Genomic DNA, 20,843 nt, shown 5'->3' with positions numbered 1-20,843 from the left:
GAGCAACAACTTAAATGGAACATCCACATCTCAGTTTAATACCCTTATTTGATATCAATTTTGTCTCCACCCGCCCAGCACAGCCGAACCAGGCACACAATTACTACTGACGCACTTCAGGCTGCTGCTTGGGGAAAGAGGGGAGGAGCCTTTTAACCTCATCAAAACAGCTTCATGCCACCTGCTCCCATGGCATGAGAACAAAACTAGCCCACTTAGAAAGAACATGCACAGTTTACACATATGTCAAATAAAGGTCTTGCCTGGAGAGCATTTTTTTCCAACAAAAATAAGGCATACATTAACTGTGGCATGCATGTCACTAATTCCTATACTCACAGATTAAATTATTTAAGTCATCCTATTTCCTGCATTTCCTGAGGACTCTCCTCATTCTGTTCTTAATTCCATCTGAATATACAAATATAGTGAATGTTATGTACACAACTTATGTATGTGTATACATATACATGTGTGTACACACAGACACAGACACACACACACACACACACACACACCAAGTCCCAAATGTTTAATCTAACTTGCTTTTGCTCAGAGTAAAAAGCATAATGAAGTATAATGTAAATGTTTTAATGTGTACGTTGGTACTATGGTAAAAGTAACAATAACTGGTAGGTCTCTGTTTAATTCAAACTAAAACGTCAATTTGGAGAAAAAAAATGAACTTATTCAATAGTGACCTGTAGGTATTTTTCCATTACATTCTTTCCCATCAATTGTTATTGCAAATTATCTCTACTAGCAAGCTGATTTTACCAAGAGTTATCCTAAACTCTAAATTCATAACTAATTTCTTAGAAAAATTTGTTCTAGATGTAAAGTAATTTTTCATGCTTCAACAGACAATAAAAGAAATTATAAACTTAAGTTCACCTTCTTGATTCTTAAACACCATCGGGGACTGTACTATTGTTTTGCAAATTTTGGTTTTTTAACTTGTAAGTATCTGGGGGAAAATAAAATCAACACTTCACATGACTTTCAGTTTTCACCTGTCCTAAATGTCATTTTTCCTGTTCTTTGTGCATCTACTTTTTGGTTGGAACAGTACATCTGTTTAATGCATGCTAGAAGACTAGATAGATGAAAAGAAGAAAGGGACATATAACCCGGAAAGAGAGGCTCTCTCTCTCTCTCTCTCTCTCTCTCTCTCTCTCTCTCTCTCTCTCTCTTTCTCTCTCTCTCTCTGTCTTTCTCCCTCTCTCCCTCTCCCCCTCTCACTCTCTTCCCCTCTATATCCACTTTTTCTTTCCTTCTCTGCCTTATGAAGATTCTAAAAACTTTGCACATTGTGGAAAAGAAAAGGGCCTCGAGTACCACTTACAAACTAGTAGCAGCCACCACACTGTTATCAAGAGGTTCAGTCATGTGTCATTATGTTCGGTAGTGAAGTGTTCTCATGGAAGTTGTCTTTCAGCACATGACCAAAAGCAGAAAAGATTCTTTATAAGGAAATTATATGACAGACAGATTAGGAAGTGGAAATACTTTATCATAACTGACAAAGCTATCAGGCTAAGGGGGCTGTATTTTTTAACTACAGGGAGCTTGAATAGTGTAAAGCTCGTCTCTACAAATGAGACAATTGATACCAAGATAAGTATATTGACTTGCTTCAGGCCTCATAATCATTGGCTCGTTGGAATTAGCATCCAAGATCATTGGGCTGACTGCATCTCGTCATCTTCGGCCAACACAATGGTTCTATTACCTATTTTCATGGGCCAGGATAATCACAAATATTAAAGTGAGGAAAGACTGACATACAGTTACTAACTACAAAATGAAACTGTCATGTTTTACCACAAAAATTCCAATAGTAGGGATTTATATCCCAAAAGAGTAAGGAGAACATATTTTTGATAATGTGTAGTCTTTTAAATTTAATATTTTCAGTTTTAGGAAAATTTATGATTAGTGTGTTTCTTACCTCCTACTCCCCCATTCTTTTTCTTTCTTTTCACAAAACAAGGCTTGGGAACCATCAAATTATTTCAACCCCCATCTTCTCAATCCCACTCTCTCCTCATCCCAGGCCACAGTGTCCACTGATCAGGCATTTTCTTCTCTGGAAACATACAAGGTCTGGCAATTAAGTTAGCAAATTCATCCTAGAAAAAGTACTACATCCCTCATTGCTGAATACCACTATGGTCACCTTCAAAGTACTCCCCTTGGGAAGCTATGCACTGATGCCAGTGCCTAGTCCACCCTTCAAAGCAATTTTGGAACTCTTTACCTGGCATGGCCATCAGAGTTGCCATTGTATTACCCTTGATGTCCTGAATGTCATCAAAGTGTCTTCCTTTCAATATTTCCTTTATCTTCAGGTAAAGAAAGAAGTCATTGGGGGCCAGATCAGGTGAGTAGGGAGGGTGTTCCAATACAGTAATTTGTTTACTGGCTAAAAACTCCCTCATAGACAGTGCCGTGTGAGCTGGTGCATTGTCGATGCAAGAACCATGAATTGTTGGAGAAAAGTTCAGGTTGTTTTTGTCTAACTTTTGCACGCAGCCTTTTCAGCACTTCCAAATAGTAAACTTGGTTAACTGTGTCCAGTTGGTACAAATTCATAGTGAATAATCCCTCTGATATCCAAAAAGGTTAGCAACATTATTTTAACACTTGATTTGGACTGGTGGAACTTTTTGGTTGTGAAGAATTAGCTGACTTCCATTGTGCACTTTGACACTTTGTTTCAGGGTCGTATTGGTACACTCATGTTTCATCACAAGTGATAACATGGCCCAAAACATCGTCTTGCCTCCCCAAAATGTCTTAGAAGACTTCAATTCTCCTTTGCTTTTGTTCATCAGTGAGCTCCTTTGGGACCATTTTTGCACATGCTTTTCTCATGCCAAGATTTTCTGTTAAGATTTTTCCTAACTGTTTTTCTATCGATGTTTACTTGGTCTGCTATGCTTCTCACAATCAGCTGGTGATTTTGACACACAACTCATGAATTTTTGCAATGTTTTCATCAGTTCTGTTCACTACTGGCCACCCTGACCTCTTTTCATCAGCGACACATTCTCTTCCCTCAGAGAAACATTTAATCCACTTACACACTGCCATTTTCTTCATGGCATTATCCCCATAAACTTGGACTAACACGTCCCTGATTTCACTTCCACTCTTGCCAAGTTTAACAAGAAATTTAACGTTTGTTCATTGCTCTAATTCAAACTTAGACATTCTCACGATGGCACACAAATCCAGCAACAACAATAATGATGTCACTCAGAAAAACACCACCACACATCCACACAAACACAGTTGAGATGCTGATATACCAAGGTTATGAAATCTTACTGAGCTGTTTGTATAGTGCTGTCAATGTAAGCACAAAGTGGCAAGTTTGGGAATTTAATCGTCAGATCTGGTATTGGTGCACAGGTATTTATAGCACCTTTGAGAGCTGGTGTCTGGAAGTTCCCCAGAACTACTTCTTTACATCTCACTGAGTGAAACAGAAAATGATCTATAGTTTTAAATAATCAAAGAACCAAATCAAATTCATTTCCACTAATTTCAATAATATCCAGAGAAAAACACATTGGGCAAAAATAAGTTGAAAATTTGTATATTAAGAATAAAGGTATAGTGAGATCAACAAAGCTCAAAGTATAGTTATGTGTTAGTTTATTTCTTGAGTAGCTTCATAAAATACATAGATGTCAATAGGAAACCAGTCATTAAGATGCTTCATGACTTACTCCTTTTTAAGTTCTAAAGTCAGGATGGAGTTTGACTCTTTCTTTTATAGTTACGGACTAACAGAGTTGATACCATTGGGGTTAAATATGCCACTTCCATGAACTCAGACAGACAAGGAGACTCAGAGCCCTGAAAGTACTTTTCAGTCTATAAATCAGCCAGATAGTGAGAAGTGAGTGCTTTTTGTATAAAAGCGATGCAAATGAGAAAAGTGAGAATTAAGACTGATCAATCTAGTTACCTAAATTTTAAGGGGTTTATTTAAATATATCAAGATGTGCTCTCTAAGTCATGTCATAATTTATAATAAAGCCTTTCTAGTTCTTTCCATGATCTGTAATCTTTCTATTATTCTTTCCACATCTAGCTTAGGGAGATGACACCTTTGTTATAATGAAATGATTCCACTAGGGAAAAAGTTAATCTCCTTCCCATCTAATCAAGATTTCTAAGCATTCTGGTAACAGCATGAAATGAAAGTCTTGATAGAATGAGAACCATATGTTTTACATGACTTTTGTCCATACAACAATATAGATGTCAACAGCAGTTAAAACATATGATTTAGGGATCATGGAGCAGTGGATAATGATACTGTGCTCCAGAATCCAGAATACTGAGTTACTGGGGGGAAAAAATCATTGAGTAATAATGTGCACAAAACTACATATATACCATCAATGGAACAAACTCCTAATAAATGGAATATTCGCATGACAGGAAACATATGAACTGCCCCAGGCATTCCCTCCTTTGTTTTATCCAGCAGATATTTTCCAGTAAGTATTTCAGAAGATTTTGCATTTATAATAAATATATATCTATACTCAAAAACAATTTTTTAATTGCTAAAAAAATAAACAAATAAAAGGGATCTACATGTTCTAGCAAATCAGACACTCTTACTCCAATCACCCATCTCCCTTCTTTGAATAGGTAAGTTATGCTCAAGTTACAAAAATCAAGTTTATCTTACCCTGGTAGTCTTAACTTAACCCCAGTCCAGATTTACCACAGTCAATACCTGATGCTTGTTCTCTGTGTTTTGAAACAATCCATCAATAAATACACTATCAATAAAAAAATAAATCATGAGATTTTTTTCATACTCTTCCTAATGTGCCTATCACATTCTCCAAGTGTGTTAGTCTGAGATGCCTGGAAGAGTGGGGCCTTTCCTTTCTATTCCCTTCTGGCACCCCACATGTCAATAGCACCTGCCCAGTGGCAGGGGTTTGCTGTAGGGTGCCTGACTCCAGACCTTAAATCATGGCATGGTCTGCAAAAGTAGAAAAATCAAAAGTACCCATACACTAAACATGAAATTCTCTTTTTAATAATGAAATCCTAAAACAACATTTAAATATAGAAGTGATCACCTCAAAACTCCAATATTTAAGGAGGAAAAATATTTCTCAAAGGACTCCATATTTTTCTACCTGAAAAATCCAGAAAAACTGCTGTGAAACTAACTAGAAAGTATAAGATAGTACCACAGGAAGGCCAATTGGATACAAAAACATAAAGATTGTATTTAGAGAAAACAAAATTTTTCTCAGAGACTGTCTTAGTTAACTTAGGCTGATATAACAAAATACCACCAACTGGATGGCTTAAACAATAGACATTTATTTCTTAGGGTTCCAGAAGTTGGGAAGTCCAAGTTCAATATGCTGGTAGATTAAGTTTCTAGTGACTGCCTTTTCTCTGGCTTGAAGACATTCTCCTTTTTGCTGTGTTCTCACAGGACAGACAGAGTGAGAGATCCTCTTTGTATAAGGACCCTAGTCTCATCATGAATGAGTCTCCACCCTCATGACCTCATCTAAATCTAATTACCTCCCCAAAGGCTCACCTCCAAATACCCTCACATAAGAGGTGAGAGTTTCAACATACGAATGGGGGATGGAGCACAAACATTTACTCCTTAAAAGAGATATAAAAAAGAAGATATGGGAAATAAAGAAATCCCTTCTTCCGGAACAGAAAGAATCAATTTTGCAATAATTACTTCTAACTAAATTCATTTAAAAGTGAATGTAATTTTGATTTAAACAATATATGATGTTCGGTGGAATTTGGAAAGCTATTGAAAGATACTTTCTTGACTATTAAAACATCCTACAAAACTGCATTGATTTTACAGTAGTATAAGACAGGAATTGACTATGAATCAATAGAAGAGGTCAGAAAGTCCAGGAAAAACATATATGAGTAATTACCACATGATAAATATGCCGCTGAATATCAATAAGCAATGCAATTAAATAAACAACGAAAGGCATACTTGTAATTTTTGTAATTCCTTGCATACAAATAAGTCCAGACACTTGCTACTCTAAGTGTGGTCTAAGAAGCTGCAGTGGTGGTATCATCTAGGGGCTTGTTAAATGTGTGGAGCTCAGGTCTCTTCACTTGACCACCTGAATCAGGAGATGAAGTTTAACAAATGCTTAGGAGATTGGTGTCCATATTAACATTTGAGAATCACTGTCCAATAAGAATTTCTACAATGATGGAAATGGTCTATAGCTGCACTGTTAAAAATGATAGCCACAGCGACACATGGTTATGGAGTGCAATTGGGGAACTAAATTTTAAATTTTATTTTACTTAATTTTCATTAAAATCTCCATATGGATAGTGGCTATCGTTGAATAATGCAGCTCTAGACCTCTTTTTCTTTTTTTTCATTATTTTTGTTTTAGTCATAGTTGACATTTAATATCATTTTGTATCAATTTCAGGTGTAGAGCATAGTGATTAGACATTTATATAATTTAAGAAGTGATCTCCCAAATTAGTCTAGTACCCACCTGGCACTGTACATAGTTGTTTCAACGTTATTAACTATATTCTCTATGCTGTACTTTACACCCTCGTGACTATTTTGTAATTACCAATTTGTATTTCTTTTTTTATTATTAGTTTCCAGTGTACAAAGCTATGTAATAGTTAGACATTTCCCCTCACAAAGTGAGAACTCCCGCAATCTACTACCCCGCTGACATCATATATAACTGTTACAACCATTCACAATATTCCCTATGCTGTACTTTACATCCCGTGACTATATATGTATATAATTATAGTTGACATTCAATACTATTCTACTTCAGCTTCAGGTGTACAGTACAATGGTCAGGCATCTACACAGTCTGGAGAAGTGATCTCCCTGATAAGGCCAGTACCCATTATCAGGGAGAAGTGATCTACCTGATAAGGCCAGTACCCATCTGGCACCTTTCATAATCTTTACAACAGTATTGATTATATTCCTCGTACCTGTGACTATATTGTGATTATCAATTTGTACTTTCTAATCCCTTCACCTTCTCCCCAATCCCCACCACCCCACCCATCTAGCGACCATCAGTTTTTTCTCTATATATCTCTGAGTTTATTTCTTTTTTTTAAATTTATTCTGTGTTTTAAATTCCACATACAAATAAGATCATATGTTATTTGTCTTTCTCAGTTTGACTTATTTAGCATAATATTAATTAGCATAATATTATTTAGCATAATATTCTCTAATTCCTTCTATGTTGTTTCAAATGGTTAGATCTCATCCTTTTTTATGAGACATTGAAGAGAAAAATTAAAGAAGATACAAATAAATGAAAACATATAATGAATGCCAACTATAATTTTATATATATAATGTGATGGCTCGGTGTGATGTCGGAGGGATAGTGGATGGGGAGATGGGGAAGGGGGGTCCACAGTGTGAGGGATATAAATGATGAACGTCTAAGTATTACCTTGTCTTGTGTACCTGAAACTAATAAAAATAAAAAAATAAAAAATAATAAGAAACATATACCATTCTCATGGATAGGAAGATATTTAATATAGTTAAAAATGTCTATATTACCCAAGGCAATATATAGATCCAACACAATCCCTATCAAATTACCAATGACATTTTTCACAGAACTAGAACAAATAATCCTAAAATTTATATGGAACCATAAAAGACCCCTAATAGCAATGGCAATCTTGAGAAATAAAAAGAAAGTGGGAAGTATCACATTACCTGACATCAAATCATACTACAAGGCTATAATAATCAAAACAGCATGGTATTGGCGTAAAAACAGATGCATAGATCAATGGAACAGAATTGAGAAATACATCTATGCCTATGCGGTCATTTAATCTATGACAATGGAAGCAAGAATTTACACTGGGAAAAAGACAGTCTATTTAATAAATGGTGCTGGGAAAACTGGACAGATATGTACAAAAAAATGAAACTCAACAACCTTCTTATGAAATTTACAAGAATAAATTCAAAATGGATTAAAGACTTAAATGTAAGACCCAAAGCCATAAAACTTCTAGAATAAAATAAAAGAAGCAAGTTCACAGGCATTACCTTTAGTAATATTTTTACTGATATATCTCCTTGGGCAAGGGAAGCAGAAGGAAAAATAAACATGTAGGACTACATCAAACTAAAGTTATTTTCACAGCAAGGAAACCATCAATAAAACAAAAAGACATCTTACTGAATGGGAGAAGATATTTGCCAATGATATATCTGACTCAAAATTTATTAAAAAACTCATTCAAATCAACACCAAAGAAACAAAGAACCAAATTATAAAAGGGCAGAGGATATGAAGAGACATTTCTCTAAACAGGACATACAGACAGCCAAAATGCTCAACGTCACTAATCATTAGAGAAATGCAAATAGAAACCACAATGAAATATCACCTCACTCCCGTCAGAATGGTTATCATCAGTAAATCAACAAATACGTTTCAGCAAGGATGTGGAGAAAAGGGAACCCTCGTGCACTATTGGTGGGATTGCAGATTAGTTCAGCCACCACAGAAATCAGTATGGAGGTTCTTCAAAAAATTAAAAATAGAACTACCTTATTACCCAGCAATTCCACTCCTGAGTATTTTTCCAAAGAAATACAGAATGCTAAATCAAAAAAATATACACATTTCTATGTTTATTGCAGTACTATTCACAATAGCCAAGATATGGAAAAAAACAAAATGCCCATTGATGGAAGATTGGATAAAGAAACTGTGGTATATTTATACAATGGAGTATTGCACAGCCATAAAAAATAAAGAAATCTAGACCTTTCTTTGAAATATTATCAGATAAAAAACATTTACTAAAGGAAACTTTAATATGATCTTGAGGTAGAGATGGCCCATTAAAAGATAACATCAAAGCTGAAAATAAGTGACAACCAAGAGAACTGAATACATAAAAATGCAAAACATTTAAAAGATTAAAGTTAGCATTTAAGTGCAAAATTGGAAAATGATTTTCAACATATATTGACAGCTAAGCAGTTACACATTCCTTCTATATTAGTAAAAAGAAAAAACAACAACAAAGGAAAATGAATAAATAAGCAAGATGTAAACACCACAGTACTAAACAGGGATGAATGACAGGGTCATTCACAAAATAAGAATTTGAGATGGCAAATAATTACAGAAAGAGATGTTCAACCTCAGTGATAACACAATGCAAATTACATCACAAATTGGTCTTAATTTTTTATGATTCTTTATGCTGTTAAACATGTGGAGAAATGGATAATTACATAAATGTATGTAACCATAATGAAGGGAAATATGATAGTGTTTTAACTTTTTTAATGAGCATAGTCTTTGAAATAATAATTCTACTTAGAGGACTTAATAAGTATCTAAAATTATATGATTGAGACCATTCATGGTTTGTAATAGCAGAAATTTCAAAATTTTCTACATATTCAATGACAAGAGATTAAAAAATAAATTATTAAGCAAGCATTAAAATTATGATCTAGATCTATATTCATTTATGTGAATGTTGATATTGTAAAGAGCACAAAAGCACTAATTCTAGAAAGAAAATGACAGGTTGATGTACTGATCACCCCTATATCCTAACTGTGTGACAATGGGCAAACTATGTAATTTCTTCTGCCTCAGTTTATTGATCTGAAAAATGACAATAATATTAGTGCAGTGACGTAAATTTTTGTGAATATTAAATTAGTTAACCCATGCAAAAATGTCTTTAAAAATCTTGGTCTAGCATTCAATGTGACCAATAAATGCTAGCTGCTTTTAATAATAGACGCAATCAGAGTAACAGTAAGTGACACTTGAAAAGAGAGTCAATACTATGCCTAGAACAGCTCAGTTTATATTTTCCAATCCAGTAGCCATTTCTCTTCCTTTATCATCCCATTTGAAGTACTATTTTACCTTACCTTCCATGGCACTGTATTCTTCTGTTTTCCCTCTTATTTCAGTGACTCCTCCTTCCTCATCTCCTTTGTTTGCTCTTTCTGCAGCTTGAGTTCCAAATGTTGGGGAATGCCCCAGACATCAGGCTCAGCCCTCTATCTCATCCTGTTCATATTTTCTTGCTGACCCCCCAATCTAAAAATGAAAACCAAAGCAGTAACTCATTATCTCATCAACCAGATTGTTTGCTCTGCAAATACTTATCACCATGTGATGCTATCTTGTTTACACACACACGTGCACATATATAGACCCACATATACATGTATACTTGATGTATTTTTACTACTGTTTTATCAGTTTCTCTTTACTAGGATACAAGCCTCATGAGACCAGGTAACCTCGAGTGCTTGCTCATCTCTCAATGCCAGCAAATGGAGCAGTGATTTATATATAGGAGACACTGAACTAAAATTTATTGAATAACTATATCACATAGAAAATAACATAATATAGTATATGTGCATGAGTATAATGACAAATACAATATTCATAGTAGCAAACACAAAATAATTTTATTATGCGCTTTACTTAAATTAACTCATCATTCAATCACCACATTGATCTTATGAGGTAGGTACCCTAATTCCCCTGACTTTACAAATTACAATAGTGAGGCAGACTTTAAGTGATTTCTCTAAGCTTTTACAACTATTATATGCAGAAGGAAACTTCTAATACAGAAAAAAAATAGCATAATTGTGTTTATATCTAGTTGGTGTTTTTTTTTTTGCACTTAAAAAAATAGACATATATGTTGCTTCGTTTTCTTGAATAAGCATATACTATTTTTATAATAATTTTATGGTAATTGTGGGGAAAATGTAAAATTCTATCTTCACAAAATCCCCCCTGAAAAAGAAGCCTGTGGGTTTCCATTTATTTTTAAAATGAGAAGTCTGGGTCAGGAGGATTTGTGAAATGGAAATATTGCCAATGCATTACTGAGCTGGCAATATCTGCAACAAAGAGATAAAAATTCAAAAGTAGGTATGAGTAGTGTATTGGCCAGATAGGATTTGGGGGAAAGTTATAAAGAAAGAAAGAATTGCAGGTGGAAACATAACCCATCTAATGAAAATATTTAAAACAGTGTTTGGAAGATTGTATCCTTCAGCATTGGGGCAGGTTGGTTTTCTGTGACTGCCTACCTGATACTGAGCCAAGTCTTGCCCAGTTTTTTAGCTTTTGCCACATAAAATTCTACAGCCTGAATGTGACATTGTAGTCTTATTTAAGCTCACACAGAGTTAATAAGTATTTGAAAACACCCATCAGTAATTACAGAGAACAGTAGAAGAAGCAAATGAAAGCTGCAGTCTACAGTATATTCTCCTCCAAGTCTATTTCCTTTCCTCATTTAGTTACTCCAAATATAGCTATTTGAAGGAATCTTAAGGTAGATAAATGAGGTTATGGGAAATTTATCACTGAAGTAAGGCATGGAGTACCAGCACTCGCTCAAAACATAATAATCAGTGGGGGAATCCATGATGGTGGAATAAATGAATGCTGTGCTTGCCTCATCCTGTAAATACATCAAAATTACAACTAAATTATAGAACAATCAAGCTGGGGAACCATCTATAGTTTAGCTGAACAAAAGCTTTATAACTAAGGATATAAAAAGAAACCACATCTAGACTGGTAAGAGGGATGGAGATGGCAAATGGGCCAGCCCTAAACCCCTGTGTGATGGATGAAAATTAGGAGGGATATCTTGGCCACAGAGGTTCCCCGCAGAGGAGCAAGGGACCCCAATCCCACACCAGCCTCCTAATCTGGAATACTGGTGCCAGGAAGAGGAGCCCCCACAATATCTGGCTGTGAAAAACAGTGGGGATTCTGACCATTGGGCAGCATGGAAGGCTGTGGGAAACCCAAAAATCCTCTTAAAGGATCTGTGCAGGCACTCACCCTGGGCTCTGGGAGGGAAAGTGACTCTGGGGGCATATGGGGAGAGACTGAGTTGTGTAACTTCAAGGCTAGGACTGAAGAGAGAGACCCTATTTTCCCTGTATGGGACCCTTCTCCCATGTAGCTGGAAAGCAGGTGCCATCTTTCCTGTGTTGAGCCCTCCCCCACAGGACAAATCTGAATCTGATTGGTCTGGTGAGCCCCACAGCTATACCCAGCTGACTCCCTGCAACCCAGCCTCACCCAACTTGCACACTTCTGAAACCTTACAGGAGCCAGCAGGTGGCAGCAGGCCTAGGAGTGTCCTGTCTTTTTGCAGAGCTACCCCAGCCTGATACTGGTGGAAGCCATCCTCTGATCAGAGCATGGCCTCTCCCACGTGCCTCCAGGTACAGCACAGGGAGCAACCAATCGTGGATCGATTTGTAGCTCCTACCAATACTCCCAGTACCAGTTACAGGCAATGGCTAACATGGGCCTGCACCAGAGCCCCTCCCAAGAGACCCCAGAATGAACATACTTGGAGGTTGGCTTCAGACCACAGCAGAGCACCACCCAATTAGCCCCACAAGCAGCACACACAAAGGGCCATCGCAACAAGCACCAGAGCCTCCTGGGGTTGATCCTGCTCTGTGGGGTAAGCCCCCCGACAGTAGCCCATAAGCTGTAGATGTGGCCAAACCCCACAGCCAGTTGTCTGAGGGTCAATACCATCCACTAACAAACCAACAGCAATCAAGGCTCAAATATAACAGAAGGGTACACACAACCTACACAAGGGACACTCCTAGAGCACTCAGATCAGGTGACCAGGGAAACTGTGCCTGCCACTGGGCACCAACAGATACCTACTACATAAGGCTACCAGGCATGACTGGGAGACATAGCATATCTACCTAATACATAGAAACAAACACAGAGAGGCAGCCAAAATGAGGAAAGAAAGAAATACCTCCCAAATGATAGAACAGGAGAAAACTTCAGAAAAAGAGCTAAACGATATGGAGGCAAGCAACCTACCAGATACAGAGTTCAAAACAATGGTTATAAGGATGCTCAAGGAACTTAGTGAGGATTTCAACAAAGAGGTATCCAGCATAAAAAAACATAGAAACAATAGAAAAGAATGAGCCAGCAGTGAAGAATACAATAACTGAAATGAGGAATACACTAGGAGGAATCATTAGCAGACTAGATGAAACAGTGGATTGAATCACCAATTTGTAAGACAAGGTAGAAGAATACACCCAATCAGAACAGCAAAAAGAAAAAAAGAATCCAAAAAAAGTGAGGATAGTTTGAGAGACCTCTGGGATAACAGCAAGCACAACAACATTCGCACCACAGGAGTACCAGAAGGAGAAAAGAGAAAGCAAGGGATTGAGAACCTATTTAAAAAAATAATGACCGAAAACCTTCCTAACCTGGTGAAGGAAATATACCTAACAAGCCCAAGAAACTCAGAGAGTCCCAAAAATGATGAATCCAAACAGGTCTACACCAAGACACTTTATAATTAAAATGGAAAGGTTAAAGGCAAAGATAGAATCCTAAAAGCTGCAAGAGGAAAACAGTTAGTTACCTGCAAGGGAGCTCCAATAAGACTGTCAGCTAATTTCTCAACAGAAACTTTGCAGACTAGAAGGGATTGGTACAAAATATTCAAAATGATGACAAACAAGGACCTACAACCAAGGGTATTCTATACAGCAAGGCTATCATTTAAAATCAAAGGACAGATAAAGAGCTTCCCAGATGAGAAAAAGCTAAAGGAGTTCATCACCCTCAAAACAGTATTATAAGGAATGTTAGAGGGACTTTTCTAAATTGGAAAAAAAAAAGATCAAAAATATGAATAATAAAATGGCAACAACTGCATGTCTATCAACAATTGCTTTCAATGTAAGTTGATTAAATGCTCCAATCAAAAATATAGAGTGGCTGAATGGAGAAGAAAATGAAACCCTTACACATGCTGCCTACAAGAGACTCTCTTCAAATTGAAAGATACACAGAGTCTGAAAGTAAAGAGATGAAAAAAGTTATTTCATGAAAATGGAAACAACAACAAAAAGGCTGGAGTAGCAACACTTATACCAGAAAAACCTATGTCATGAGACAGAGAAGGACCCGTAATCCCACTTCTCGGTATTTATCTGAAGAAGCACAAAATGCTGCTTCTAGGGGACATGAGCATCCATATGTTCATTGCAGCCTTGTTTACAGTGGTCAAGATGCAGAGGCGCCTGGGTGTCTGTCAATACAAAACAGAATAAAGAAGTGGCAGTACATATATACAGTGGAATATCACTCGGCTAAGGAAGAAAATGGGTTCTTGCCATCTGCGGTGGCATGGATGGACCTAGAGGGTATTGTGCTGAGTGGAATATGTCAGGCAGTGAAAGACAGTTGCAATGTGATTTTGCTTATATGTGGAATCTAAAGAACAAAATAAACGAACAAAACAGAAACAGAACATTTTGGTGGTTGCCAGATCAGAGAGGGTGTTGAGGTGGTGGGTGAAAAGGGGGAAGGGATTAAGCAGTATAAATTGGTTGTTACAAAGTACTCATGGGGATTTAGGATATAGCATAAGGATTATACTAAATAATATTGTGATAACTACGCATGGTGTCAGATGGTACTAGATTTATAGGGGAGATAGGAGGGAGGGGGAGGGCGATAGGGTATAAAAGGTGAAAGGATTAAGTACAAACTGGTAGTTACAAAATAGTCATGGGGATGTAAAGTAAAGCATAGGGAATATAGTCAATAATATGCTAATAACTCTGTATAGTGCCAGGTGGGTCAGGGGATGAATTCTTAAATAATACAAATGTCTAACCATATGCTGTACACCTTAAATCAATGTAAAATAATATTGAATGTCAACTGTAAAAAATTAAAAGGGTGGGAAAGGTGAAGGGCAATAAATGGTCCACATTTCCAGGTACAAAACAAATAAGTCATGGAGATATAACGTACAGTATAGGGAATATAGCCAATAATATTGTGATAGCGTGGTACAGCGTCAGATGGTTGCTGGACTTATCATGGTGATCACTTCTTTAGGTATATAAATGTTGAACAACTACTTTGTACACCTGAAAGTAATATAATATTGTATGCTAAGTATATTTTTAATACAAATCTTTAGAAAACATCACAATCAACAAATGGGCGAGGGTGGGGATAAGGGGAAAGGTGAAGGGATTAGGAAGCAGCTGGTAACCACAAGATGGCCTCAGAGGTTTTTTGAAAATTAATTTGGGGAACGTATTCAATAATGTTGTAAAGATTTTGTTGGGTATCCGATGGACACGTGTCCTATTTGGGAGACCACCTCAGGGATACTGTGGATGCCTGCTCATGGCATTGTACACCAGAAGCTAAACAATAATGAATGCCAACCATAAATTTATATATATAATGTGATGGCTCAGTGTGAGGTCGGAGGGATAGTGGATGGGGGGAGGGGGGTTCACAGTGTGAGGGATATAAATGGTGAACGTCTAAGTATTACCTTGTCTTGTACACCTGACACTAATAAATTAAAAAATAATACTAATAATAATAATAAATTCAAGATTATCATTTCTAAACATCTGACCTTCTAACTCTAGGCAGGCTGAATTAAATTTAAGGTGCTTGTGGATAAAGTTTCAACTTAATTGTGGTATAGTTCTCTCTGCATAGCCGGCGATTATTCTGACGTCAAATTTAAATACAGAAACAGGACCTTGGAGATGATCCACGCTAACTCCTTCATTAAACAGATCAGAAAAATTGAAGCCAGAACGTTAAACAGCTTGCCTAAAAACACAGAGTTTCTTCTTTCAGTGTCCATGTGTCGTGCAGGGTGTCCGGCGGGGTGGCCTGCGGGGTCTCTGTTCCCGCTCCCCACATAAGAACGCAGGACATGGTGAGGCCAAAAAGGAACACCCATGGAGCCATAGGTAGGGAAGTCATACCACTATGGTCTCACTGGAGGCTCGGTTTACACGACGTGCGATCTGCTGTCCGCTTTGCTGCCAACCGACCAACTGTCCTCGACTCTTCTTACTCTCCTTCAGTCTCCTCCTTCACTCTCCTCGGCTCCCCTCCGTAACCGCGGCAGTTATATCAGTGACCAGTGGCATAATGGCTACAGCTGATGGCCAACCAGCCACAGCTGACGGCCATCCACTATCTGATCCAGCACTTCTCCACATGAGGCCGAGAGCCTGGAAACTGCTTTCTGGGGCTCTGTCCCCACACCATGTCTAGTTAGTTCTCTTTTTATTCTCTGACACTTTATTTTCATTCATTGATATTTTTTTAGCTCTTTCGTAGGAAGTTAAGAAGGACAAAGTAGCATATTTCAAATGTAATCTAGGAATAAAATCGACTTTGTTCAAAGATGAAACAGACAATGAAATATACATTGGGATCTGAGAAGTATTAGATAGGCCTTGGGTAAGACTGTAAGGTGCTTTCTTGGCAATTTCAGGTATCCCTTTAACTTTCTCCACCACAATTCCATTCCAAACCCTCAGTCAAGTGCCTGCCACCCTCTCCCTGATTTCTAGAAACTACACTTAAGAAAGAATCTGCTATCAGTGTTAGTTTGCATTCATGCTTCCCTCTAATTACAAAGTTCTTTCCCTGGATTTCTGCATGGCCACATTTGACACGCAGTCCAACCTCTCTCCTAAATTTTCATGCTTAGTTATATCCCACTACCCAATTGTCTTTGGGGCCACATTCATCTGGGTTTACAGCTCAGCATTAGTCTTAGTCAGCTGTGTAATCTTGAGTAATTATTTAACTTCTCTGAGGTTCAAATTTCTCATCAGAAAAATTGTAATAGGACCAAACTCATAGAGCTGTGATAATTAAATGAATTACTATTTACACAATGCAAAACATTAGCTCCAGTTACCCTATTTTATTCCCTTTCATGCATTTGTTGTTACTATCTCAATAATATATTGACTTATTTACTTATTTATTGTCTCTACTGTTGCAATACAATCCTAGGAGAGCAGGAAACTTGATCTTCCTTTTCATCTTATATCTCAAGTATTCAGAAAATGTCTTGGCAGAGAAAGCCCCTTGATAAATACTTTTCATGTAGCTGGTTTAGTCACATTTCAGGGCACTTGTATGTTCTTAGGCCCCTCAGTCTCAGCCTTATTTCTAACCACTGAATGACCTCTCTTCTGATTATAGGTGTTTCAGGCCTTAGGAAAGAGGGTGGTGAAGGGCATTGAAGACACATGTGAACAGGTGGCCCAATTCTGTGTCTACATGAGTCACCTGAGAGCACTGAGAAAACTGCCTTCTCAAATAATGTTCCAAATTAAACCACAATAGTTTTGGAAATTCCGTTCATTTTTTTCACTTAAGCTCTGCCTTTGCCAGAGGTTTACCAAATACCCACTCTGAGGAAGTCGTATTTACACACAGGTGATTTCCAACTTTTGAGGCATCTACTATTCAATGTGTTTTTTCCTTATAAATAGTCCTCTGACAATAAAGACAAAATTTTTTTATAATCCTCAAATTATTTTGGCCAATCCTTATGCAAATACCCAAACAGCAGTACTGATAACTCAGTTCACCTCTCTCTCTCTCCCTCTCCTCTCCTCTCCTTTGCTCTCCTCTCTCTCTTTTTCTGCTGCATCTTGGCTTGAGTTTCTTCCACTGTAGACGGACTTTTCCCAGTAGGAGACATGGCGACCAACAGCCCCCAGGACTCATAGCTCACAATCCTCATTTCCAGAAGAAGTATCCATTTATCCATTGTTAAAGTTTCAGGGGAGAAGGGGGGGGTGAAAAGAGAGAAAGGATCTCTTCCCTATAAGTGCACCACCAGAAAGATGCACGAATCATGTCTGCTCACATCCGACAAGTCAGAATTTAGATTCACGGTCAAACTTAGCTGCGAGGAAGACTGGAAATCATGTCTTAAGCAGGACAGCCACGTGTCGACATATATTTTAAGGAATCTATTAAAGGAAGAAGAGTACGAAAATAAGAAGACAACTCACACTGAACAGTTATGGCCATGGAGACATGATATGAATAATCCAAGTATTGTGAGATCAATATAACTGGAGTAGAAAGATAAGGACCAAAAGCGGGTGGTTTCCAAAAAAACCAAAAAAAGAGGGGATTTTTGAAAACACCAAAAAAAAAAAAAATTACCTCATTACTGAAAATAAGATTTTTACTTTCAAATTATTTTTCATATTTTGCCAGCTAATGAAAAATTAAGACCAAGTTGGTTTAGTTTTGGTTTCCTTCTATGTGCTGTGGAAATTTTATTTAAAAGGTTAATGGGTCTCTTTGTCAGGAAACCCAACAACTTGTTTGTTTTCAGAGAGAATATTGTTTCCTTGTTAATAGTACCTGCATTTCTAAAAGCTTGTCGTTAAGGGATTAAAAATAATGTGCTGGATCCTGCCAGGTGAGTACGTATGCACAGGACGAAAAGTAGGACATTAGAAACAGTAATTTTCTCCAACAATGGTTAGTGGCACTCCAAAGATGCCACACTGACTGTTCATTCTAAGTACCTACATGTTTCAAAACTGGGAACAGCTGAGTGACAGGAGAGCCTGACCCCATGCACTTTTCAATCACTCCCCTCCGTCCATGCAAAAAGCGGAAATGATCAAACATCTCCCAGGTCCCCAAATCAGACACAGCCCCCAAAATATCCATCAGCATACGAGCATCCCTGATATTGGTCTTTGCAGAGATGTCTCTATTATGTTCACCTAAATATTGTTCATATTTCACATCTGATGCGTAATCCTTCGTATCACTGCCTGCCAAAATAACTATTGTATGTTTTAACTGGGAGGGATGGCTGCCACATAGCTAAATTGGAAGCATGGATATTTTTAGTGTTTGCTGAAAGGACTTACATAAAGAGCCCCTCTGTTCACCCTTTTGGGATCCTCTTATGTAAAAGGCCTGGCACAAGTATAAGGTATTATTCTGACTATAAAAGCTCCTCATGCTGTAATCAGAGGAAAGGCAGTATTATTGGAGCAATACCCCACAGTTGCATGGCAACTGAATCCTAGTGGAGTTAGTTACCATGCAGAGGAGTTATTACGAGTGCTTCATAGCAGCCCAGCCGAGGCAGCACCCAGACCACAAGCAGGTAAACACCCACCTGTTGCCTAAGGACATTTTCTCCTCCATCCTGATCATTGAACAGAGTTCACCATGAAGACGTGGTTTTTGCCTCCCTGTGTAGAGCCAGTAAAGAGTATTTTGTTTGACAAATTTCTAGCACGTTTTTTCGTTGTGAGACAATGAAAAAGCACACACGTCATAAAGTGTCAGCGACAATGGGGAATTGACAGCAGCAGCTTGTGCCAGATCCAGGTGATTATAGAAACGTACGTAGGCTTTATTGACCTCTAGAATGGGTGTACCATCTCAAGGTCTTCTCTTGCTAAAAAATAAAAATGTAGATACTTTTCATGTTTTGCATGCCAGTCTCCCTTCTCTCTTTCTGCAATCAATAAAATTTCATCTTCTGCTGAGAAACTACTATTCCCTCTCTTTCAGTCTATGAGGTTCTGGTAGGGCAGATTCCCAACTGCTGCGGGTATGGGCAGGTCATTCAGAACTAGACAATCAGGATACTTCATTTCCCTGAGGTTGGTTCAGCGTTCAGCTTATGACAAAGCGAAGACAATGAGACTCATTCTAGGGCTGCTTTTGGAACTTTTGAGACAGAGGAGCTCTCTTCCTGCTTGGTGGTCCCAGTGTGCTGGCCAGTCTGCTGGTCGGTGGTCAACTGGCCTCCTGTGGACAGAACTGGACATACTCCTCAGGATGAAGCTATCACAGAGAATGCAGAGCCACGAGATGTAGGACACAGATCACCAATTACATCATTTGAACAACTGGGTCCCGTTGGAAGAAATATACTATCTCCACACTTTGTCGATAAACAATTTTTTATGTGTTTTATATTTAAACTTGTTTGAATTATGTTTCTGCCACTTGAGACGAGGCGGTCCCCTACCAATATTCAGCAGAAGCACGAGCTTTGGAATTTACATCTGCTCTCTACCACTAACCAGCTGTGTGACCTGGGACAAGTTACAGACTTTCTCTGAGCTCCAGTTTCTTTGTTTTTAAAATTAGCATAATAATGGTACCTTCCCTTATAGTTTTGTTAACTTTACATGAGACAGTGAATGTCTTCTCCAAATGCCTGGAATAAAAGATGAGCCCAATACTTGGTATTGATTACTTGTTAAAGGTTTGCAGAGGTCTCTGTCCAAATGAGTGGAGTACTCGAGTATGTGGAGAGCAGGACTCATTCAGGAAGGGGGCTCAGTCACTCATAGTCCAGCTCCTGGGCCACTAGTTCTTGAGTTTCACATAAACTGAGAAACACTAGTTGGCCTCTAATAAAGTCAGATGATTCCTCTCACACTGACCTCCCTGGAGCAATACAAGAGGGCAGTGTAGGCTTTTACTATTCAAGGGACCTGCAGGTTTCCATCTTTGTTCAATGATTGAGGTAACCTCCCCTCATCTTTTTCCCTGAAAATACACATCTTTCTCTTCTTCTAAGAAAACTTACGTAACAAGTTTGGGCCTTCAAAACCAGGCAGAAAGACTTTGTCTGGTCAATTGGCTGGAGACAGATTTTAAAAAATGAAAAGAAAAGAAGAAAAAAAGAAAAGAAAAAAGAAAACAACCATATGTAGGGAAGTCCTGTGCATAAAGGCTTTTTGCTCCGCCATGCTTTTCCCTGGAGTAACGAAACACAGGGCACTGGGATGCATTCTTGGAAAGGGAATAAAATAAAAGGAAAATACAGAATGGACAAAACACAAATTAGCATGTTGACCTATTGTCCCTATAAAACACTTATGTTGACAATAGCCACTG

This window comes from Rhinolophus hipposideros (assembly GCF_964194185.1).
Source record: "Rhinolophus hipposideros genome assembly, chromosome: 6".
Lineage (NCBI taxonomy): Eukaryota > Metazoa > Chordata > Mammalia > Chiroptera > Rhinolophidae > Rhinolophus > Rhinolophus hipposideros.
Note: the sequence above shows the minus strand (reverse complement) of the source record.